This window comes from Panthera tigris, chromosome F3 (assembly GCF_018350195.1).
Source record: "Panthera tigris isolate Pti1 chromosome F3, P.tigris_Pti1_mat1.1, whole genome shotgun sequence".
Taxonomy (NCBI): Eukaryota; Metazoa; Chordata; class Mammalia; order Carnivora; family Felidae; genus Panthera; species Panthera tigris.
The window spans coordinates 49869180-49895812 of record NC_056678.1 but is presented as its reverse complement, the minus strand read 5'-3'; the positions used below and the strand labels follow the sequence as shown (position 1 = coordinate 49895812).

Below are 26633 nucleotides of genomic sequence, written 5' to 3'. Positions count from 1 at the left end.
TTGGGGATAGAATCTTAATCCTTTATATATTATACATTTTAAAAAATGCACTCCTTGTTATTAGGAAAAAATTAACATTCAATACTGGTATTTAGAATTATGAAAGCTTTATGAGCCTTTAAGAGTACTTTTGAGCCATAATATTTACGAGGCTTTCCAGAAATTTTCAAATGTCAATTTAGGCTCTTGTTGACATATTATCATTCTAGTACGGAAACGTTACACATTTATGTCATGCAAAGAAACATTTTGTCAGAAAATGTATAAGATATTATGATTTCAGTCCAAAAATGAGATACTATATTTGAAACTTTGTATCTGAACTGATGCAAGGGATTTATTACAGGTGATCTAAACCAAACAAAGCACAAAACAGCTGTGTATATTTTTCCAGTAATCACCTAAAATCCAGAGAGAATGGTTTGTGCTTTATGTTAACTCATTACATTGCTCATGTCAGGAAAGGAGACTATGCACAAATGTAATATCCATTACTAGATGCTTCATAAAACCTAATATAGTACTCACATCTCTACAAGGAAGAAAGGAAAAAGGGAAACCTGCATTTGTCAAATGTCTTTTAATGTCAGCTTTTGCACTTAATGCTTTTATATTGAAGTACAATAGAATGAACTGAGTGACCCTGTGTAATTGAAAAGTCCCCATTAAAAATAATGTGTTAAACATAAACATCAATTCTCTACTGAAACTCAAATCAAATGGTAGTAAAAAGAATGGCAGAAACATACAAAACTACAAATTCAAAATTAGAGAGTGGACAACTACAAATGAGTATTAGTAAAAACTTTTGGAAGAATAAATGCAAATAAATTAAGCAGCTGATTAAGCAGAGTGGCTAAAACCAATGTGTGTGCAATGGTGGGGGGGGGTTGGTAAATGTAAGAAGCAAGTTAATTATTGCCAGAGTAATGTGTTAGAAAATGTTGAAAGTTGCCCCCCACCCCTCTCCCAAAAATGTAAAGTTCAATATTCAAGAGCTAGTAGTCTACACAAATACAAGATTTGAAAATAATTGTGTCTCTAGAATACCATTTGAGGCTGGGAATGGGCAGCACAGGCAACTGCATAAACTTTGAGGTATTATTTACACTGTAAAATGATATTTATGTAGTACATATAAAAATATATAAGAAAGTCAAACAAACACGAGAAAAGACAGCTTGTCTACTCTTCTCCCCACAAGAACAAAATGTTTAGGTCAGTGAAAATTATTTATAAGTGAAGAATACATATTTGACTCTATATGACAAAATGAAAACTGATATCTAGATTATATACAGGTATATTATAGTACCATTAAATGATTAAGCCATTAGGATAATCATATTAAAAGAACGGCTCAGCACCAAACAAAGTTGCCCAGAAAAGCAGTTCTCATACTGGGATGCACACACATTGGAGCCATCCAAAGATTTTGCAAGGATAAATAAGCAAGGCTGTCAAAGGGAACTATCTTTTATGTAAATACTAAATGTGTACTGCCTGGGAGAGTACTTTCTGTTGAGGGATTATGTCAAGTCTTCTAGCTTGCTTTCCTTATGTGAATTATTCTTCTCTCACATTCAAAAAAGAAAGGCATACTTCTCATCATACAAGATTTCACAGTCAGGTACTGTTCCAGATTTTAAAATGTTCTATATGCAGGCAAATCATGATTTTGAGATTGAAGCTTATAAAAGATACGGAGACTTCTATAAGAGAAAATACAAAATGGCAAATACAAATTAGGTATGAGTGTAACTATTTATTTAGAATAAGAAAAGAGATCATACATAATTACTGGACCATTGGAGTTCAAGGTCCATTTCTTGTGAAACCGCTTTAGGCAATTTACCAGACTCCTTACACAGAAATGCTTCTTGTTTATAATATGTCTTCATTTTATCTCCTAGAACAGTCTACAACTAACAGTAACTCCAAGCAACAACAGGAATCTGTCCAAGGGAGACGGTCTGAAATTTGAAGTTCATTATTTTCAAGGCTGTCTTGTTCTGCTTCCAGGCCTCCAAAGACAAACTTCGAAATGTGAATGGCAGTAAAGCTTTCCATACTCAATGAAGTCAACATAAGCCCATGAGACTGCTGTGACTCTTTCCTTGCCTTAAAAGTTTATGCTAAGATTAAAGTATATAGACATAAACAGATAATTTGGCCCATGTTCTAAATTCAGATATATTATAAAGAAGGACAAAAAAATTAAAAACCATATCATAGTTCTGAACTTCCACCTCTGGTCATCAGGAATAAAGAGTCTTCTCACTCTAAAAACAACAAACAAACAAACAAACAAAAAACCACGCGACTAGAAATCTGAATAACACATTAGGTAGGCAATGGGCAAAAGGCAGCACAAGACTGTGACCATAAACATTGTGAAAATTAAAACTGTCACTTATGATAGGGTTTTAAAAACATTAAGGATGATATCAAAGGTGAAAGGGAAATCTATAGAAAGAGACACGATTTTGCAAATTATATACCTGATAAGGGATTATTATTCAAAACACATTAAAAGAAAATTCATACTATTCAATAACAAAAAAAGACAATCAAATTATAAAATGAACAAGAATGCGAGAAGATGTTTCTCTTAGGAAGATATAAAAATGGATAATATGCAAAAATAACCGGGCAATATTATAGTAATTAGGGAAATTCAAAGCAAAACCACAATGAGGGGCACCTGCGTGACTTAGTTGGTTAAGCATCCAATTCTTAATTTAGACTCAGGTCATGATCTGACGGGTTCATGAGTTCCAGCCTATTCCAGCCCTGCATCTAGCTCTGCACTGACAGAATGGAAGAGGTTGCTTGGGATTCTCTGTCTCCCTCTCTCTCTGCTCCACTGCTGCTTGCATGCACAAGGGCTCTCCCTCTCTCTTTATTGGTCTCTCTCAAAAATAAATAAATAAACACTTAAAAAGAATACACAATGAGATAATGCTTCGCACCACACCCATTAGAATGGCTATAAATGAATAAACAAACACAAAAATATATAGTGTTGGCAAAGATGTGGAGAAATTGAAACCCATATGCATTGACAGTGAGAAGGTAAAATGGAACCACTGCTGTGGAAAATAATGTAACATTTCCACAAAATATTACACACAGAATTACCAAATGATACTGCAATTCCACAGAAGAAATGAAAACAAGAACTGTCCATAATTTGGTATTGTTGATAGCACTGCTATAGAAATTGGGGTACATGTACTCCTATGAATCAGCACTCCTGTATCCTTTGGATAAATTCCTAGTAGTACTATTGCTGGGTCATAAGGTAATTCTATTTTTAATTTTTTGAAGAACCTCCATACTGTTTTCCAGAGTGGCTGCACCAGATTGCATTCTCACCAACAGCGCAAGAGGCTTCCCCTTTCTCCACATCCTCATCAACATCTGTTGTTTCCTGAGTTGTTAATTTTAGCCACTCTGACAATTGTGAGGTGACAGCTTAATGTGGTTTTGATTTGTATTTCCCTGATGATGAGTGATGTTGAGCATCTTTTCATGTGTCTGTTTGCCATCTGGATGTCTTCTTTGGAAAAGTGTCTATTCATGTCTTCTGCCCATTTCTTCACTGGATTATTGTTTTGTGGGTGTTGAGTTTGGTAAGTTCTTTATAGATTTTTGATACTAACCCTTTATCCACTAGGTCATTTGCAAAAATTTTCTCCCATTTTGTCGGTTGCCATTTAGTTTTGTTGATTGCTTCCTTTGCTGTGTAGAAGTTTTTATCTTGATGAGGTCCCAATAGTTCATTATTGCTTTTATTTCCCTTGCCTTCAGAGACATGTCAAGTAAGAAGTTGCTGAGAATGAAGTCAAAAAGGTTGTTGCCTGTTTTCTCCTCTAGGATTTTGATGGTTTTCTGTCTCACATTTAGGTCCTCAGGTGTCCATCAACTGATGAATGGATAAAGAAGATGTGGTATACATACATACACACACACACACACACACACACACACACACACACACACACAGAAACACACACAATGGAATACTACTCAGGGATTAAAAGGATGAAATCTTGCCATTTGCCACAACATGGATAGAACTGGAGGGTATTATGCTAAGTGAAGTAAGTCAGAGAAAGACAGATATCATATGTTTTCACTCATATGAGGAATTTGAGAAACTTACATAGGAGACAATAGGAGAAGGGAAGGAAAAGTAAGTTACAAACAGAGAGAGAAACAAACTATAAGAGACTCTTAAATACAAAGAACAAACTGAGGGTTGATGGAGTAAAATTAATGATGGGCATTGAAGAGGGCACTTATTGGGATGAGCACTGGGTGTCATGTGTAAGTGATGATTCATGGTAATCTACTGCTGAAGCCAAGACTACACTGTATGTTATCTAACTTGACAATAAATTATTTTAAAAAATAAATAAAAAGAAACAGAAAAGGAAAGAAAAGAAAGGAAAAGAAAAAAAAGTAAATAAGAACTAGTTATACATTTTTACACCAATGTTCATAGCATTATTCACAATAGCCAAAAGATGTAAACCACACAAATGCCCAGATGAATGGATACAGAAAAGGTGACATATGTGTACAGTGGGATATTATTCAGCCTTAAATAAAGGAAATTCCAATACACGCTACAATATGGATGGACTCTGAAAGCATTATGCTAAGTGAAATAATACAGACTTAGAACAAATATTGAAATTGTGGATGATTCCACTTATATGAATTAGAGGATGATTCCACTTATGTGGATTACTTAGTATAGAAAAGAGGAGAAACACAAAGGAGAATCGTGGTTAGCATGGACTGAGGAAAGGAGGAAATGGGGAATTATTGTTAATGGGCATGGAGTCTCAGCTTGGGATGTTTAAAATATTCTGGAAATGGATGGTGATGATGGTTGCACAACAGTGTGAATGTACTTAGTGCCACAGAATTGTACACTTGAAGATAGTTAAAATGGTAAATTTTATGTTTTACATATATCTTACCTAAGTAAAAAATGAAGAAAAATTAAAAACAACTAAGAAAGAAATTGAATGAAATATTTTTAAGACCTCTAATGTCTCCAAAACTGCTGGAAAAAATGAGGAAAAATGTCATAGAAAGAGATATGTCATTGATTAGAAAAATCAATAGTGTAGCAATGTCCAATGTCCATTATACTTAAACTGACCTGTAGAGTTAATGAGATTCTAATAAAAATACCAGTAAGTGATTTTTCATTGTTTTACTTTTTTAAAAATCATGAAACTAATTCTAGAATTTATGTGGAAATACAGAGGACCCAAAATAACCGAAACAATTTATTTAAAAATAAAAACAAAGTTCACGAACATATGCTACTTCATTTTATAATGTAATATTAAACTACAGTAAATAGTACAGTTTGGTTTGGCCATAAAGTTAGACATAAAACAGTATGACAGAATGGAAAGTACAAAAATCGACTTGTATATAGATGGTCAATTGATTTCGAAAAGATTCACCAAAGTAATTCAAAATGGAAATGACTGTCTTTCAACAATTGATTCCAAGACAGCTAGGTATCTGAATGGGGAAAAAAAAATAGACACATATACATACATAGAGAAAGAGAACCCATTCTCCCATTATAATGACAATTAGTTTAAAATATATTATATACTTAAGTGTAAAAGGTGAAACTAAAAACTTCTAGAAGTAAACAATTAGAGAAGAGAAAATTTTGTAGACAGGACTCAGAAAGCAATAAATATTAAATGATGATAAACTGGACTTCTTCAAAACTGATACCACTATTCAAAAGGAGATCTCAAGAAAAGAAGAAGGCAAAATACAGTCTATGAGAAAATATTTACAACATACAAATGACTTGTATTCTTAATTTTATAAAGAACTCTTACAAAAGAGTAGTAAGACAAGTCAATATTAAATAGGCAAGAGATTTCAAAAGACATTAAAAAAGAAGTTATCTGAATGGCAAATAAGCACATGAAAAATTGTTCAATATTAACAGCCAATTAAAACCGTGATGGAATATCATTTCACAATCAGTACCATAGCTGGAATTCACATCATTGGCATTTCCAAGTGATAATGAAGATACGGGTCAACTTGAAATTTCATGCACTGCTGCCTAGAATGGTGCCACCTCTTTGGAAAAGAAGTTGGAAGTTTCTTATAATGTTAACCATACACTTATAATATGACTGAGCAATTCCACTCCCTGTATTTATTGAGGTATAATGAAAACATATGCTTATAGGAAGATATGTACGTGAATGTTCATAGCAGCTATTACAAAAAAATCATATCCAAAAGCAAAACAACACAAGGGTCAACCAGAAGGTGAATGAATAAACAAATTGAGGCATATTGATACAACGAAATACCACTCCCCAATAAAAGTAACTACTGATTCCTTCATCCACATAGGTTGATTTAACAGACAAATTGCTGGTAGAAATAACCTAATGCAATAGGATGTTGGGAGATAATTCTTCATGGGTTTCTTGTGTTCCTGCACTTGTGAGTAGGAAACATCTTCTGTTTTGAACTATTTTTTAAGGATGTCTACAGACCAAATAGTCTTGAAAGATAGCTTTAGAGTCTCCCATCAGGACAGAAGATAGATTTGTTTTCTGATCATAAAAACAAACAACAACAACGACACAAAACCCAACCAAACAAAAACAAAACTTCTGAAGCAAAGTTTGGCCAAACTTACCATTAGCCCTCTTTTAAGGTCTAAAGTTTCCTAGGCTCTGGATTCCTGAACTGTGATGCAGACCTACTAAAGCACGCTCAGCATTTACCTCTGCTGCTGTCTACATTCTTCTGTGGTTAGCCTGGCTTGGACTTTCTGGAGGTTTTCATTCCCTTTTTCTTAGGCGTTTTCTGTGACTTCTCCATCGGCTTCAAATCTTTTGTCTCATCTGTACCTCGAGAGGTTCATTCCCTACAGGCTTGACCCTTCTCTAGCTGTAGACTGCTGCCCTAGTTACCTGTTACTTGAGACTTACTAGGTTTCTGGTTTAAGGTATGGAAGGGGTTGGATTGTTCTCTGTTGTTCCCATTTACCCTCTGAGGCAAGGTGTCCCTGATTATATGTCCAATGAGGATTTAGGGATTCTGCCTTCCTCCAGTGGGTCAAAAATGTTTTGTTTGTTTATTTGTTTTGTCACTCTCCTGTAAGTAGGAAGATCTCTCCACTCCTTCTTCACCCCACCCCTACCCTACCAGCTGGAGTCTACCTTTACCTGTGCCCAAGGCAACAAGTTTTTCTGCCCTTCACTGAATGCCTTAAGGCTTTTGTTTCTAGGAGAAATATATTTACAATATATTGGAGATCACATCCTTTGGGAATATTTAAACTTAGCTTAACAACTGTGCATGCCAAACTAAGAAAGTGATAAAGGCACATAAATTACAAAATTATTTTAAGAGTATATGACTAAAAATGTTAAAGGTCCCTATAGTAAGACACCAAATCTTTCCTACTATCATCCCCATTGCCACGGAAAAGAAAAGAAAATGGAAATATACACTTTAAAGTTTCCATCAGTAGATACATTGTTAGACCTACGCAGAAGCCAAGAAAGTATAAAGAGGCAAAGGAGGCAGAGGCTTAGATTCTGGATAAATTTGTTATTAGAGCCAGCTGATTAAGAGTTTCACCATACTTAACTTGTATTACACTCAACAAATGCTGCTGTTTTAAATAAATACAATTAGGAATATTGTACTACCTGACCTTCTCTGAGCACTTTCCTACAAGGACTGTTCCAAGGACTAGAGGTTATGGAATTCATCCTCTTCCTGTTTGTAAATTCAGTTGACATTTCGTGGATTTTGGGTGCCTGCTGAATCAATTTCCCTTTCTATGTGTTATGCTATTTCCCAGTAAAGTCAACAAGTATACTGAGTAAAAGTAAAGAGGAAATCATCAGTAATTTTATTAAGTGGTACTGAGATCAAGGAAAGTAAATTTAAATACTAATATGCCTTTGCAATTATAGGAGAAAAATCTAAAAAAAAATTAGAAAAATGTTAGAAGAAATCTAGTAATTGACTAATTTAGAATTCCCACCTATGTGGTTCACTCATTCATCCAGAGTACCCCATTACATTATCAGAGTATTGTTTATCAAGAGCTCTCAACATCTGGACTCAGGATACCATGTGATTTTTCCTGTATTAATTGTTTTACAATAAAAGATTAATGTATCATTTTAATACTTGACTGGTTAGTTCACTTATTGGTTTTATTGGTGATCCTATAGCATTAATCTTTCCTATTTGGATAGAATTTCCCATTGTGTATATGATCTTGTGCTGCCTTTTGCTCTCTCCTACTATGGGAAGGAAAAAAATCCCTCTCCATTCAAACCCTGGCAGCCAGTGTGCAGGCAAGTTACCTACAATTAGTTCAATCTGACACTCCAGCTGGGACATTTTTACTTGAGCATGTGATACAAGAAGCAGGGACATTTGGAGGACTTGACATCACAGCAGTAAGGATGATCGTGGCATTCAGAATAGAAACGGAAGTGTCCTGACTAGACCATTGTCGCTCTAGTAGACCCTTGACTTTAGTTTCTGCTAAGGAAAGTCCTGGAGCTCTACACAGGTCATTCCTTTCCAAGGTGATGTCTAGCCCTCCAGTTAAGTATATGTACTGTCCAGTTACCTAAGCTGATTAAAATAAAACAACACTTAGTGCTTCACAGCTAAATATAGATTTCATAAGACATAAGCAAATTCCTTTCCACAGCCTGTCCTATGACTTATGAATAATTGTAAGGAGTATCTGATAATGCAAAATTGAAATTACAACCACCCTTACATTAGTTAATATTAATTAACTTAATTATTAATATTAACTACTGGAAATTAATTTAACTTAACTCAATAAACCTGACTCCATATATTGTCCTCACTGTTGTTTTAAGCTTCATATGAAAATTTTTTTGAGGACATTAATGGAAAAATCCCTATGTTGAATTATGATAGCCATGAGAAGTGTTCATACTATGAAGGGCACTTGAAAACTGATTTCTTCATGGAGCAACAGAATCTTAACCTCCATTTCATTTTCATCCTAAATGGTTAGCAAAATTGCCCTCCCTATTTAAGGGTTTTGCTTTCTCACTCTCTGCCAAGAGTTTACAGTTACATTCATGCCAGTAAATGTGCCCTTGACGTGTTTCTTTAGTTGTAGGATACAGTATTCTTATGCTTACAAAATAAAGTGTGTATGAACTGTAGTAAGTAGGAAAAAACATGAAATTCTATCTAAATGCACTGTAGAGCTTAAAGTCTTAAAAGATTTCTTAAAATATGATTTTCATATTTGTTTTGATTGTTCACATCTGGAATTTATATTTGATTTAGTCATATGGAATTTCTCTCCTTTCCAATTATTGTTCTCTTCATTTAATATTATCTGTCCGAGTTCATCAAAATAGAGTTTCATCTTGCCCTCAGTTGATTTGATCTCTTTTCTAATAGATTGTTCTGTCTTAAACAGTTTCTGAGAGGTTTCCGTGCATGGCTTAGCAATTTTCTAATGACTAATATCCATCCTCTTACAGTTTCTACCCTTAGTCCAGATTCTGTGCCACTAACAATATATTTCCTCTTTCATTTGAGGTACTACCACGTATTTGAACATAAACAAGGATAGAGCTCTTCTCATTTCAGTTAAATGCCCTTTCTTCAGAGAACATTTTTATATATTGTTCGTTACTTTGTTTATTATTAATTTTGTGAAGATTATCATTAGAGATTTTCCATTCCCAGAAATAGAAATGATGCCTCATTATATATGAAAAAAATTACTATTGACCATATTTTGAGCATCATACTTGCACTGGTCCACTGCTTGGTATGGCAACTTTAATGTAAAAACAACAACAACAAAAAAAACTTCCCTCCTCATAAATAAGCAACTCCACAAGGTATAATTAAACATGGCTCAGTTTATGTCTTAATTTCACCTTTCTTTCTTATCTCTATTTAAATACAAATTGTGGCTTCATGTTTATTTCTGTTATGGTTAATTTTAATAGGTTCAAGTTTTAGTCTTTAATTATTGACTGACCTTGGACAAATTTATTAATCACCGTGGGTCTCCATTCTTTTACTGGTTACACGATGTTGGTAAACTTCTCTGACTTAACTTATTCATTTGCACTGAGGATTATATACTTCAAGATTTGTTTTTTTGTCCAGGAATGAAAGAAATGCCATATTGCAGTGCTTGCCATATTACCTAACATATTTTAATTATCCAATATATATTTCCTGCTGTATATTAAATGGATAAGAACAGATACTACACTTGATCTTAGCCAAAAGGCCGAGAAGTGATATTTCCTGTTGTATAAAAACATGGTTTCTGTTTGTTTTTTGTTTTTTGTTTGAGAGAGATAGAGATAGAGAATGGGGGAGTGGGGCAGAGAGGAGGAGTGCAGAGACAGCGAGAGAATCCCAAGAACACTCAGCTATCAGCAGGGAGCCCGATGTGGGGTTCAAACCCATGAACCGTGAGATCATGACATGAGCTGAAATTAAGAGTCAGACACTTAATCAACTGAGACACCCAAGAGCCCCCAAAAATATGTGCTTTTTAAAATATCTATTTAGGGCACCCAGGTGGCTCAGTCAGTTAAGTGACCAACTCTTGATTTGGGCTCAGTTCATAATCTTAGGGTTTATGGGTTTGAGTCCCAGATCAGGCTCCCTGCTGATAGCTCAGAGCCTGCTTGGGGTTCTCTCTCTCTCTCTCTCTCTCTCTCTCTCTCTCTCTGCCCCTCCCCCCACCCTCTCTCTGCCTCTCTCTCTCTTGCGCGCGCGCGCGCACACACACACACACACACACACACACACACACACACTCTCTCTCTCTTCCTCAAAATAAATAAATTAATTTAAAAAATTTGAATCTATTTAATTTTTCCATTGGGCAAACTTCTGCCATGAAGTGCTCTACTTGTCCAAGTCAGCATTGTAACGTACAGTTTGGGATTGCAGGCTCTATTAGTTTCCTGTGGCTACTGTAACAAATTACTGCAAACTAGGTGGCCTAAAAGAGTATAAATTTATTCTCTCACAGTTCTAGAGGAGAAAATTTTCAAACCAAAATGTTGGCATGGCTGGACTCCCTCCGGAGGCTCTAGGGGAGAATCCCTTCTTTGCCTTTACCAGCTGTGCGTGGCTGTAGGCACTGTTTGACTTGTGACCTCATCACTCCTATATACACCTCTGTAGCCACATGGCTTTCTCTTATTTTGTCAAATCTTCCTTTGTCTCATTTTTATAAGGATACTTGCTATTGAATTTGAGGTTCATGTGGATAATGCAGAATAAGTGCCTCCTCTCCAAATCTTTAAATCATATATTTTGCTATGTAAGGCGGTATTCATTTTTTAACTATATACAATGATATTCACAGGTTCTGGGATTAAGGGGCAGAAATATGAGGGTGGCTATTATTCAATCTACTATGTACACCAATGACATCACTATTCAAATCACAGACACATACAAAAACATTTATAAGAAGAGGGCCAAGGAAAGACTGTTGCAATTTATAATTTGGAAAATTTTGCCAATATGTACATGATTGGAAGTATAATGACAATATCACTACTTGGTACCTGGGACACTGAGAAACTTACTCAAGACTAATTAGCTATGTGAAGCTGGGCAAGTGACCTCAACCTCCTGAGTCTTTAATTTCACCTATAAAATTAGGGATTTTTTCTTGATTCTCAAATTATTTTCAGCAATAATTTCACATTTGCATTATTTACTCAGGGAGCTAAATAAAAATGACCTAGTGTTTCCTTCTTATGATGTAAATTAAACTTTGAAACCTAATGGATATTTTTATGCTTGCATAAAATGATAATATTAGTAAAGTAAGGATTCTGTGGCATCTGTCACATGAATAGAATAATCAGTAATTGCTATATAATTTCCAGAGCGTGAATATTTCTAATTCAGATGATCAGAGAAGGCTTCATAGAGGAAATCTGGAAGGAATCAGTCAGAAAGAAAATAAGGAAGAAGAAAGGAAACAGAAATGCCATTGCCAAAATCCTATAACCCAAGAAGCCCTCCATAGTTCAAACACATTAAATGGACATTTATTAAACATCGTTAGGAACTGAATACTCTTCTATTAAAATGCTTCATTGGAATTGACAAAATCTGAAGCTATGAGCTAACACAAAAACAAATATACTGTAAACCAAACTGATGCAGATTTCAATAATTTAATGAAATTCAAAGCTACTTTATCTATATAGTAATACTACATAGTCATGAGAATTAAGACATAAATTCTGTACACGAATTGATTACAAGATAAAATACAGATGTATGTCTTTGCATCTGCTATCTTCTATATATGTTATGCAATCCAATCCAAATACACATTTCATTGCCTGCTATGACCTCATTAACATAGGCTCTAGAAAACATTTTGTGTTCAAAGAGCCTATAGTAAGGAAAATATAATATGTGTCATGTCACAAAAGGTAAATAGGGGAGGTGCACTTGGGTGGCTCAGTCATTTAAGCGTCCAACTCTTGATTTTGGCTCCGTTCATGATCTCATGGTTCATGGGATCAAGCCCTGTGCTGGCTCTGCACTGACAGTGCCGAGCCTGCTTGGGATTCTTTCTCTCCCTCTTTCTCTGTCCCTCCCTCTCTTTCCCTGTGTGTCTCTCTGCCTCTCTCTTGCTCAAAAATAAATAAATAAACTTTGAAAAAAAAGGTAAATAGGGTATTGATATGGAAATAGTTTTGAATGCATAAATAGAACACATACTGAAACAGATATTTAGGAGTTGGAGAGTAACATTTCTTTTTTTTTTTTTTTTAGGTTTATAATTATTTTATGCAATTGTTTTTTTTTTCAATATATGAAATTTATTGTCAGATTGGTTTCCATACAACACCCAGTGCTCATCCTAAAAGGTGCCCTCCTCAATACCCATCACCCACCCTCCCCTCCCTCCCACCCCCTATCAACCCTCAGTTTGTTCTCAGTTTTTAAGAGTCTCTTATGCTTTGGCTCTCTCCCACTGTAACCTCTTTTTTTTTTTCCTTTCCCTCCCCCATGGGTTTCTGTTAAGTTTCTCAGAATCCACATAAGAGTGAAACCATATGGTATCTGTCTTTCTCTTTATGGCTTATTTCACTTAGCATCACACTCTCCAGTTCCATCCACGTTGCTACAAAAGGCCATATTTTATTCTTTCTCATTGCCACGTAGTAATCCATTGTGTATATAAACCACAATTTCTTTATCCATTCATCAGTTGATGGACATTTAGGCTTTTTCCATAATTTGGCTATTGTTGAGAGTGCTGCTATAAACATTGGGGTACAAGTGCCCCTATGCATCAGTACTCCTGTATCCCTTGGATAAATTCCTAGCAGTGCTATTGCTGGCTCATAGGGTAGGTCTAGTTTTAATTTTCTGAGGAACCTCCACACTGTTTTCCAGAGCGGCTGCACCAGTTTGCATTCCCACCAACAGTGCAAGAGGGTTCCCGTTTCTCCACATCCTGGAGAGTAACATTTCTATATAGACTATTTTGGTTCCATGGAATTCTTAATCTAGGTGACTTTATGTAAGTATACATGTAACTAAGTATATATGTAACTAAGTCATTTGTGCCTCCTTATTTGAGATATCCAAGCCAAACCTTGGAAGAATTAGAATAATGCTTACCGGGGCACCTGGATGGCTCAGTCAGTTAAGCGTCTGACTTAGACGCAGGTCATGATCTCACAGTTCATGGGTTCAAGTCCATGTTGGGCTCTGAGCTTACAGCTTGCAACCTGGAGCCTGCTTTGGATTCTGTGTCTCCCTCTCTGCCCCTCCCCCACTTGTGCGCTCGCTCACTCTCTCTCTCTCTCTTTCAAAAATAAATAAACATTAAATTTAAAAAAAGAATAATGTTTTCTAAGTTAGACATGCCTAAATTAAAATTGCTTGTGAATAATTTTGTCTCTTCATTTATAGAGTTATTTTACTTTTCATTCTACATGAAGTTATTCACACACTTAATAATCAATGTGCCCTATTAATAGTAATAATAGGAATGTCTTTCCTATGTAAGAGATTTTTTCCCTGTCACAACACTAAAAGAGAATGCATAAATTACCATTCCTATTGTGCATCTGAAGTTTAGAAAAAGTATGCAAGGGTTAATTGATAAAAGAGTAAAATATATAAGAATACGAAACAAACTCTTTGTTTTATTCACTTACACTTCTGCTTGTGCAAATCCCACCTCAGTGGATGTGATCATTACTCAGTGAACTGTGAACTGTGATTATTACTACCTGTGTAGGATGCTTTATCCACAAATACAACATGAGCAGAGGAGTAATCATTGTGTGTTTGGAAGCTGGGGATGTTGTTTCCACAAAATACTGAGAAAAAGACAAAAAACAAGTCTCCTATCTTTCTAAAATCTACTGGTAAGTTCACATTTGAACCTCTTCCTAATAAAATAAGTCAATAAATTCTCTTTGTTTCTCAACAGAGTGAGATTCAGGAAATTAAATAGTGTCCCTGTCATTCTGCATTGATAATACAATACTTTTTGTGGATGTGAAAAGAAAAAAAATGCTTTATCTCCTTAAAAAATGAGAATAATGAAACATACACTATAACATATGAGAAAGAAATGATCTTCCAAGAGAGAAAACAGTACAAAGATACAATTGTAACTGTCATCATCAGACATGCAAGTGCCTGACTTTTCTGGTAATCCAAAAGTTCCATTGCAGGAACAAAAGGAAAAGAACAACAATTCATAGAACCACCATATAAATATAAATCAAATAAATCCACTCAATTGGTTGTCATTTATTTGGCTAGCAATGCTAAAGAAGTACATTTTTTCCTATATTTACATAGTGTAATATTTTTAATATATGTTTCCCAAACACTGAAACCATAGAACCGAATCATTTACAATGATGTTACGTTCAAAGAGGTACTCTTTTCTTGGAAGAGGCAACCAAAAATAGTAAAGTTGAACAGTTTATAAAAAGTAACTAGGGAATCAAACAGCTTCATCAGGAAAAGTTCTTCTGCCTGTTAAACTGAAGTCTGTAGAGGATATTATATTGTAGATTTCTGGGTGTAAAATGTAACAAATGTAAAATGAAACAAAAATGTTAATTTCACAATTAAGTCTATGAAATTATACTGAATGGATATGCATTATTTCCTTAGTCTATTAATCTTTCTCAAAATTTGTAGAGGTATAAAATGTATTGGTCAGCATAATTTCTCTCCATATACAAATACTGGCAGGCCAGAAATCCTGAAGAAAAACAGTGAACCTAATTGTTACAATTTCAAGACAGATTCATATGGAAATAAATTATTTTTCAGACTCCAAAGTTAGTTACAAATTGCTGTTTGTGTAAAATTAAATGAAACGGCATTGATTTTCTACACATAGTTTACAAGTGTAATTGGGCATATGCAGAAATTTTCTATTGTTTTTCTGCTTGTGAAGTACTATACTTATGCATTTATATAAGCAACTGGAGCATTGCGTCATAATCACCTGCCACATAATTTTAATTGCTCTTTAAAAGCCCTAAACTATCCGTTCAAATCTAACTAGTTGGTGGTGTCACATGAAGAAATTATACTTCCAGCTGCCGCAAGAACTTCTCAATGTCAAGTTCAAACAATAATATTCTGGGTTCTTTTTCCAAGTAAAAAGTGAAATAAGCAACATATATAAGCAATCAGAAATGTCTTCCAGTCCTATAATTAAAAGACATTTAAATACCATCAGTTGCTATTATGAACATCTTCCACACATGCCCTAGCATTTTATATTTAAAATTGAATATAGGGAATAGCTGGCCATCAGTATGTGAATCCAACCCAACCAAAATGTAGTCTATTTCTGCAGATAACAAATATGTATAAAATACATATATATTTATATATGTATATATATGTATAAATATATATATATAAATAAATAAATTTAAATGCTAAAAATTATATATATATATATATATATATATATATATAGTGTGTGTGTATATATATATTTAAACACTATTAACCATTGCCAAGTGCTACATATTTTCAGCATTGTGTAAAGAAAGTTTTATGCCTTCATAATTTTAATCAAATATTTCTTTAAGTTACAAAATCATGAAATGAATTTCTCCTCTCGAAGACAAAACACACTTGAGTAGAAACTTTTACTTTCTACAATGTGTTTTTATATAACATTACAGAAGTTGTACCATTTTCTTGAGAAAATAGTCTAATAATGTTTATTAGAAATAAGAGTTTCATATTTTGACAATAAATTAGATTAACTGATTCCTATAGAATATAGATACCTCATGTACTATACATTATGTTTCATAAACAAACAAAAATAAATTACTTTTCTTGGTAAAATTCCTTAATGAGATAAAGAGTAAATCATTCTTCCAAATATGTCATGATTGTGATATCATGTATCATAAACACTGATTAATAAATCTCAGAAAAGTATCAAAAACAGAATAGCTATGACATAAAAATTAATAATATGTTCCAATTTCAAGTTATCGATATGAGACTATATCGCAGAAAATATCTTACATCATCTAGACATTTTAGTCATCCTTGGCTACACACCATGAAGTAGATGTATTTATTGTTCTGTCAACAAACTAGAATATTGTCTTTAACTTTATTTTCTCTGACTAGTTGGGAAATTCTGTTCTTATTTTGACATGTTTGTGTGACTAATAATATAAAGCTAGAAGCCAGAAAAAATCCTATTACTAACTTATGTACCTAGGCAGGTGTGTATTTTTTGTTCCAATATGACTTAAAGGGACATACTGAAATATGTACAATATCAAAAATTATTGAAACACTTGTAATAAGAAAAATGAGAGTTAAAGAAATTACATTGTTGGAAACTAGATAAAAATTTCAAGAGTCATAGTTTACCAGACAGTAAAGGACCTTCTGTTAGGGGTACTGGTGTTCATCTTCTGACACTATATGTTTTAGATATAATCTCAATTAGATTATATTACTGATTAATTATTTTGTATTTCTGGATATCAGTAGGTATAACATAGGACATGTGAATTTAAATGGCTTATAAAACAATTTGATTAAAGATATTGTTAAATGAAAATCCATAACAAATATGGTGATTCATGATAGACAAATAAAAAATGCCATTAAATAAAGTAGAGTAGAAAATATAATAATAGGAGATGTAACAGAGAGCTGAATATATATTATTTAAATATAAAATGGATTAAAATGAGAGAAGTTAATATAAGTGTTGGTGAGAGAAATGCTCCGAATGTAAGAAAAAAGAAGAACATATACAAAAATAAAGTAATATGGGACCTAAATCTAATTTGATAGACAACACCTCAAATACATAAAGTAAATAGCTCCTGGATTGTTTTAATTCTTTGCTTAATTATTTTTATCCTCACAGTAACTTCTTAAAATAGAAAAGACAGATATTATTACTTTACTACTTTACAGTTAAGAAAACTGTAGCTGATAGATTTTACCGACAATGGCAACACATATGGCTAATTTAGCACTTCACTCCTGATCAAAATAGTCAATTTAATGAAAGAGTAGCCACTATTTCAGATTATGTATGCATTTTATATCTGAAGCAAGTTGTCGCTCTCTGGATATAGCAGAATAAGAAGTTTTAGGAGGTATTAATTGTGAAATGAAATCTTGTGATATTACACCTACACACACACACACACACACACACACACACACACACACACACACAAAGAATTTCTTTCAGTGTCCCAAATTGAAGATGCAATTATAAAACAGTTTAAAAGACTATTATAGTTTATCATCAATAATTTTCTGAATTATATATGTTATTATATATTATATTATATTATATTATATTATATTATATTATATATTTGTTGAATAATATAAATTTTATTTCCATAAATGTTGTTTTAAATGCTTTGAATATTGTGGAGTTTAGAAAAATCCTTTGGACCTTAAACTTTTCTCTCTCTGCTTTAGAAAAAGATTTTAAATTTCAACAAATTTCTTTTCCAAAGCTCAAAGGTGAAATTTTGCTTTTGATCAAAATCCAAAGAATAGAATGATCACTGAAACACAATCTACGTAAGAAATTTCCTTCAAGTACGTAGGACCCCCACAAATGTTCTTTGTTCCCATCATCAAATTTGAACAGTGAGTAAATTATACAAGAAACTAGGTTTTGTATAGAACAAATAACTCTCTAAGGGAAAAGATTTATGAAAGCCTTGGACTTTGGACTTAGCAATATGATGCTATGCAATACTACTTTCAAGTTTCCATCTCATAAAGACAAAAGATAAAATATGGAAAATAGGAGGAAAAGGACAGAATCTGTGTAATAAGAAGCCAATTTTAGTTTTATCTTTAACTAACTAGCTGTTTGAATAGGACTAAGGTATATAGTCTTTCAAACCCAGAAACTTATTTGTAAATTGACAAGGGATGAAGTCTGTGGTTTTGAAACTGTGTTTCTTTGAAACTGTGTTCCATGAAAATACCATGTTATTATTAATAAAGATATGAAGAAAGTCAGACAGAGAGCCCCATTAAGCAGCCTATCCACAATTTAAAAGGAACAATTACATTATTTATACTTATTATATATCTTATCTGTCATTGTAAAATATTTTAATATCATTTTATTGTGTAAATAAAATTAAGTATTTGAGCATGTAATGCACACTTATCTTTAATTTACCTCTTATGCCATTATAGCACTGCCAATATCACTCCTACTTTTCTAGATGAGAAAAATGAGACAAAAAGGGATTAAGTAAATTGTTCAAGGTCACAAATATAGTAATTGGCTGATCTGAAATTAAATTGTAGTTCCATACTATTCCAACCACAATGCTTCTTATATTCCCAGCTTGTTGTATTCCTATTCACCAATGCCCTTTACCTTAAGTGTTCCTGTAATGAGTGTGAAAGAGTATTTTTGTATTAATATATTTCATCTTTATTGAAAAGTTGTCTATATGCAAAATATAAATATCATACCAAATTATGATACATGATTATTATGAAATAATAATGAACATTTTCATGTTGGGATACCGTTTTCTTTTCCCTTCTTATGAAAAGGGTTTTCATTCATTTCTTTTTGCAAAACTTTCTTTTTCTCATTGTGGTTTTCCTGAGTGCTCTTTTTTCTCCCAAACAAGGACACTTGGGCATGATCCATGATAATTCTAATCAAACACTGTGGGTTGGCAGATGTCTTTTTGTTTGGGTCTTTCTGACTACTTCTAATAGATGTTTATTTTACTTAAATTAGCTAGTGTAGATTTCTGTTGGTTACTTACAAAAACCATTAATGATACAACTCATAAAGTGTTCCTTTATGTAATGTAATTATTATAATATTCCAATTTCCAGAAAATTTTTGTTAGTTCATAGGCATAAAACATACATTCTTCACATAAAGTACCTTAATGATATTACACACATACAAACACACACACACACACACACACACACACACACTTGTTTATGTTGGGTTTAAAAAGATAGAAAATGTCACCAAAAATGGTATCAAATGCTTACATATTTTTAAAAACTTTGCTTTTATCCTTCAACATGGAGTAATACAAAAGTTTTACTGTTTTTTGTATTGAGAAGTATCTGTCAATGGCATATTGAAATCTATATTCCATTAATTCTTCTCAGAAACTTTGAACTTGTTGCTGCTTCGTTTTAAACACTCTGCCTTTAATAGTCTGTCTTGAACTTCCATAAAACTCATAATAAATGTCACCTTATTAAAGTGATCTTTCAGGGGCACCTGGGTGGCTCAGTTGGGCAAGAATCCAACTTCAGCTTAGGTCATGATCACACAGTTTGTGAGTTCAAGCCTCACGTTGGTCTCCGTGCTGACGGCTCAGAGCCTGGGGCCTGGTTTGGAGTCCGTGTCTCCCTCTCTCTCTGTCTCTCTCTCTCTCTCTCAAAAATAAGTAAATAAACATTAAAAAAAATTTTTAAGTGAACTTTCAGATCACACTTCACTAAAGAACACTTACTGCTGACACTCTGCTTTCTTACACCTTTTCTTTTTCTTCATAGCTCCTATTCACCACTTGATATATATTTAATTTTTATTTATTTATTTCCTCAAACCTCATCACCAGCACACACACTAGAATGAAACTCACAAGAACAAAGGCTTGTTTTGTTCACCAGCATTAGAACATTACTGTGACAGGATATATTTCTATAATAATTGGTAAATAAGGGGCGTCTGGGTGGCTCAGTAGGTTAAGCGACCGACTTTGGCTCAGGTCATGATCTCGCGGTTCATGAGTTCGAGCCTCGCATCGGGCTCTGTGCTGACAGCTCAGACCCTACAGCCTGCCTCATCTTCCATTCTCCCTCCCTCTCTGTTCTTCCCCTGCTCTCTCTCTCTGTCTCTCTCTCACTCAAAAATAAACATGTAAAAAGATAATAATTGGTAAATAAATAAATGAACACCTTATTACTGACTATCCATCTTGAATATGCAAAAGGTAGTGTGGATTTTTTCATAACAAGAAATAATATTAGAGAAGGCAAACATTGCATCAGAGTTGGGATTTGTGCCTATATCACTTCAAATAAATCACTTCCCTTACAAGTGACCTATTGCTATATAAGATTAAGAAATTTTGATGATGTCAGATGCCTTACAATGATAGAGCTGATCCGTAACTCAATTCAAAGGTGAAAATTGAAATACTCATTGCCTAATTCAAGATTATTTTCTGAAATTGGGTGGTTCTCTGCACTTATGCCAAATATATACCATGCTTAGCTTTGCCAAAGCAGAAAATTCTTGTGCTTATGGCCTTTCTTACTTATATCATACAGTTATGTCCTCTGTAATTTTTACTTCTTCGTGGTACAACAGAACGGGTCATTATTAGTCATCAGTCAAAATTAACTTTGTCTCTTTCCCGGTCACCTAGAATCTCTCCTTTCTCTTCTGATCTTTACCTTCTTCCTCTCCAACAATTAACAAAATCATACCAATGTGTACATGCTTTTAATAATAATGTAAAAGGCATTATTTTCAATCTTTTAAAAATTTATTTATTTATTCTGAGAGAGAGAGAGAGAGAAGGAGAGAGAGAACAGCAAGCAGTCTCTGTCCTGTCAGTGCAGAGCTCAACGTGGGGCTCGATCTCATGAACTGTGAAGTCATGACCTGAGGTGAAATTAAGAGTTGGACACTTAACTCACTGAGCCACCCAGGCAGCCCCATAAAAGGCATTATTGTAAATAACCTTCTATTTCTTCACTTCAGAAATCCTTGAGGTGAGACAAAGTGAAGCAAATCAAATTATCCAGGCGCCAGAAATGTGGTATTGAGAGTCTGGGTACTATAGCAAATGGCACACATTTGTATCTCAATAAAATGTGAAGTTTAGTCAGCTGAAGGCCATTTCTGAAATGTGTCCTCCTTGCTTTAAAAAAAATACTAGGAAGTTTGAATTTATGATTCTGGACATAACAGCGTTTGTCTATCCTCCCTGGAAATGTTATTGCTACCTCCCTGAAAATAAAGACATGTGTAAAGGACAGTTCTACTTTGCAGAGAAGCAGAACCAGAGCCAAAATATCTTGCTAGTAGTTTTTATTTCTTCAGGGTGGCTTATTATGTGAAACAATGCTTCTCTCTCCATTTAAGCATACTGAGTCTTTTGCTTACATATCTGAATCATCCTACTTTATTCTTGTGATACCATGAATTGAAAACAAAGATTTAATTTACGGATTTTATGATAAATCGTGGCATCGTATCTCAAAGTTTCACTTTGCTAATAAAAAGAGCTCAGCAACTTCCAATTCCAAATCTGTCCACGTTTTTCTAAAATATTGAACGATTATTGCCGTCTACGTGAACAATCGCTACCGATGTGTGTCTTGATATGCCAAATACCATTATGCAATTTTTTTAATGTTTATTTATTTTTGAGAGAGAGAAAGAGACAGAGTGCAAGCAGGGGGAGGGAGCTGTCAGCAAAAAGCCTGACTGTAGGTCTCAAACTCACAAACTCACAAATCGCAAAATCATGACCTGAACCGGTCTGATGCTTAACTGACTGAGCCAAGGCACCCCCTATTATGCAATTTTAACTTTTGTATTTTTAATACCCAAAGGTAGTCTTGGCATTGAAATGTTTGTGGGCAGTAAACTTTTGGTCTTCTAAATTGGTCCAAAAGACCAACCCTGTTCTTATCCTGAGCTGTATGTGTCTGGGAAGAGGTGGGCATGACTGGAGAGTCACCGAAGTGTGGGCTTGAAGTGCCAGAAGTCTGCTCGTGTGGGAGGCATCTCAAGTTAACTGCTATTGTTAGGAATGGAGTGCAGGCACTGGCAGGACAAGAGGGAGTCACAGTCACAAAATTAACCCCATAAACAGCAATCACGTTACAGGGCTGAAAATCCATTTGAGGAGAAAATAAAACCAAACGAAACTAACCTAATGTCGCCAAACTAAACCAAAACGAACAACAAACATATACCCCAAGGCCTGAACATTTACTTTATGAGTGGAAATTAGTGTCCTTATGTGTGTTGAGCTTGCCTTTGAGGACCGGTAAATAGGATTCCACGTTTTTATCACTATACACAACACACGATAATTTGCACAGAGCTCTTTTTATAGTTCTTCTACTGGAGACGCGTATCATATCCACGCTTACCATTGGTGACCACTGTCAGAGGCCATTATAGTGTCTGTCTGAATGTATTGAGTGCCACTGAATGGTACACTTGAAAATGGTTAAAAAGGTACATTTTATGTTATATACATTTTATCAAAATAGAAAAAAAGTAAAGAAAACTTAAAAACAACTTAGAAAGTGAATAAAATATTTGTAAGATCTCTAAAGTCTCCAAAAATATGAGAGAAATGAGGAAAAACTTTGTAAAAAGAAAGATGTAAGATGCCAATGATTGGAAGAATCAGTATTATAGAGATTTCCATTATCCCTAAACTGGCCTATAGATTTAATGGGATTCTAAGAAAAACACCAGTAAGTGATTTTGCATTGTTTTCTTTAGGATAGTTCCTGTCCTGCTCCGCTTCCAGGAAGTGTGGCAGGCCTTTGAACAAGCCTGAGTATGGTAACAGCCTACACAGTCTTTAAGCTGTGTGACCAACTAGAACCAATATTCCCACAGCTATATCTCCTCTGTGATTCCACCGAGTTTGAAGGTTTCATTCTAGTGGGTTCATGTCTTTGTCCTGTTTCCTAAGTTCTTCCTTTTGAGTTCCTATACCACCCCCTTCCACCCCAGATTTAGTCTTCTTACTCATTTCAAACCCACTCAGTTGGAACTAGAACTTTTGGAAGTAGTTCATAATGCACCAAGCCAGCCCTCTGATCAAAAAGAGGAGATCTATTTACTTCTTATGGCTATTAGGAAAGCCTGACATATAAAATGTCTCAGACACAATGGCCTGGATATCTTCTTGGGAGGGGAGAAATAATACACTCTTGCTTTTTAATCTCAGGAGATTTCTTTTTATATTTCAAATGAATCACTCCATTATACTTCTATTGCCCTTACACTTTTGCATGATGTCTGGAAAATTATAAAAATGCTTTCATGTATTAGATACAGATAAGATTAAATACTAAGAGAAATATTACATTTTCCATATTATATATTAAATAATTTTCTCTCCTAATCTTGGTTCCCTTTTGTATGGTAAATCAAGAATTGATTATACTTGTTTTAACACAAGTGAACTGAATTGAACTGAGCCCCAAAGAACATTCCTTCTGATCTCAGATCAGGAAAGGATAGAGTCACATAAGCAGAGTACATTATATAAATCTAACAGTATTACATACATATATATATATATATATATATATATATATATATATATATATATATGTTTGGACATGCTAAAGCTGAGATTATTAATTTAAGATAAACCTGTTTTTCCCCAGACTATGAAAACTCAACTTCTTAGTATACAAAGATGGTAATACTGAGATCAAACTATCAATGCAGTCTTTTGATATTTATCTATGTTCAGAATTAGTTAGAAAATTAGAGAAAGAAATATTTAGCATCTTTAAAATTTATAATTTTTTAATACACAACAAAATTCAAGTAAAACAATCATTTTTAACATAAATTTTAGATACATGTTGGGAAAGACAGTCACCCAGGTACGGTTGCATAAGTATGTGCTTTGGGCCTGGGACAGTTCCCTTCAAGGAGATAAAGAGCCCTCACACCCCACACTGAGCATATCAACTTCTTTGGAAACATCTTTCCCTTTCTGGACTTGATATGTACTTCTTTGTTCTGCTTAATGTGTGTACATCATTTGGCACCCCCCACAACTATGTCTGTTCCTAGTGGGAAGAAAATTGGGTCCTTTGCCTGCAGCACAAGAAGACTACCTCCTTGTACTGGCTCCTAGGAAGATCATTTGGCCATGGGGAATTGACTATTTCTCTGCCTTCCCTAGGTGAATAAAGCATTCCATCAGAGCATGTGTGACTCTTGACTTCCTTAGTGACTCCAACCCCTATAAACCAAACAGTGGGAGATACATCCTGGGACTGCTGCTCCTGGTGGTAGGCACTGTATGCTCTTTGCTGTCTTTCCACACAGTAGATGCTTTTCTTGGAGGTGGTAACAGGTATCATTTACTCTGCAATGCACATTTTCAATGTAATATAAATTATTAGCAGAGATTATTTAAAAAGTGTTGCAAATAACTGAGATGTTGCATTAAAATAAATTAAGTGTGTTTATTTATGAAATTTAAGAGTGCAATTATATTATTTGATTTACTGAAGAGTAAAATTTGGCAAAAAATGTAAAGAAAAAGTTCATATAGCTCTGATAGCAATATATAGTTACTACAGCCCTGAATATAGGTCCAAATAGTCCCCACTGCAGGCAAGGATAAACTCTGCAAAGGACTGACCTGAGGGAAGAAGCAGTCAAAACACAGCAGCAGACTGCATGCAGCACACACCAGAGACACTTCCTGAAGCTCCAAGCCCTGGACAATATATGACCTCTTCTTCATGAAGCCATTCTTCTCAGGAACAGGAAAAACAACAGGCTTTCCTATCATAGAAAAGAAGACAGAAACCTAGACAAAATGCCAAGATGGAGGAAGCTGTCTCAAGAGAACAAGAAGAGGTGATAGCCAGGGATCTAATCAAAAGTTAAAAGTAATAGATCTGATCCAGAATTTAAGGCAACAATCTAAGGATATTTGCCGGCCTTGAGAAAAACATAGAAGATATCAGGGATACCCATACCACAGAGATAAAAGAGCTTAAGACCAATCGGCCTAAAATGAAATATGTGATAACTGAGATTCAAAACTGACAGAATGTAATGACCACAAGAAGAAGCAGAGAAATTAATAAATTATATGCAAGAGAGAATTATGGAAAATAATGAAGCTTAACAAATGAGGGAAAGTAAAATCTTAGATCACAAAATTAGACTTAAGAAATTCAGTGACTCCATCAAATGTATCATAGGAGTCCCAGAAGAAGAAAGGGAAAAGGGGGAAGTAGGTTTATTTGAGGAAATAATAGCTGAACACTTCTCCTAATCTGGAGAAGGACACAGCCATCCAAACCCAGGAGGCACAGAGAATTCCCACCAAAATCAACAAAATCAGGTCAACACCAAGACATACTGTAATTAAATTTGCAAAATATAGTGATAAAGGAAAAATACTAAGAGCACCAAGACAAAAGAAGTCCCTAACTTACAAAACAAGACAAATAAGGTTAGGAGCATAGCTCTCCATAGAAACTTGGCAAGCCAAAGGGAATGGCATGATATATTCAATGTGGGAAAAGTTGAATATATGGGAAAAGTTTATGGTCAAGAATACTCTATCCAGCAAGGCTACCATTCAGAATAGAAGGAGAGATAAAGAGCTTCCCAGACAAACAAAAACTAAAGGAGTCCCTGACTACTAAATGAATCCTGCAAGAAATATTAAAGGGGACTCTGAGTGAGAAGGAAATATCAAAAGCAACAAAGACTAGAAAGAAATAGAAAAAGCCCAACAACAAAACAAGTAAAAAAAAGGCACTAAATACATATCTACCAATAATTACTCTGAATATCAATGGACTAAATGTTCTAATCAAAATACAAAGGGTGTCAGAATGGAAAATAAATACAAGACCTATCTATATGCCACCTACAAGACACTCATTTTAGACCTAGAGACACCTGCAGATTGAAAGTGAGGGGATAGAAAACCATATATTATGCTAATGGACTTCAAAAGAAAGCCAGAGTAGCATACTTATATCACACAAACTCTATTTTAAACCTAAGACTGTAAGAAGAGATGAAGAAGGACACTATATCATAATAAAGGGGTCTATCCAACAAAAAAATCTAGCAATTGTAAATATTTATGCCCCCAACCTGAAACACCCAAAAATATAAAAGAATTAATAAAAGCATAAAGGAACTCATTGCTAATAATGCAATAATAATAGGGGACTTTAACACCCCACTTACAACAATGGGCAGATCATCAAAG

General features: G+C 34.3%; 1 pseudogene; it reads right to left on the bottom strand.

The window, feature by feature from the left end:
* Nucleotides 1–10224: 10224 nt before the first annotated feature.
* On the bottom strand, nt 10225–10357 carry LOC122236069 (annotated as a pseudogene).
* Nucleotides 10358–26633: the final 16276 nt, after the last annotated feature.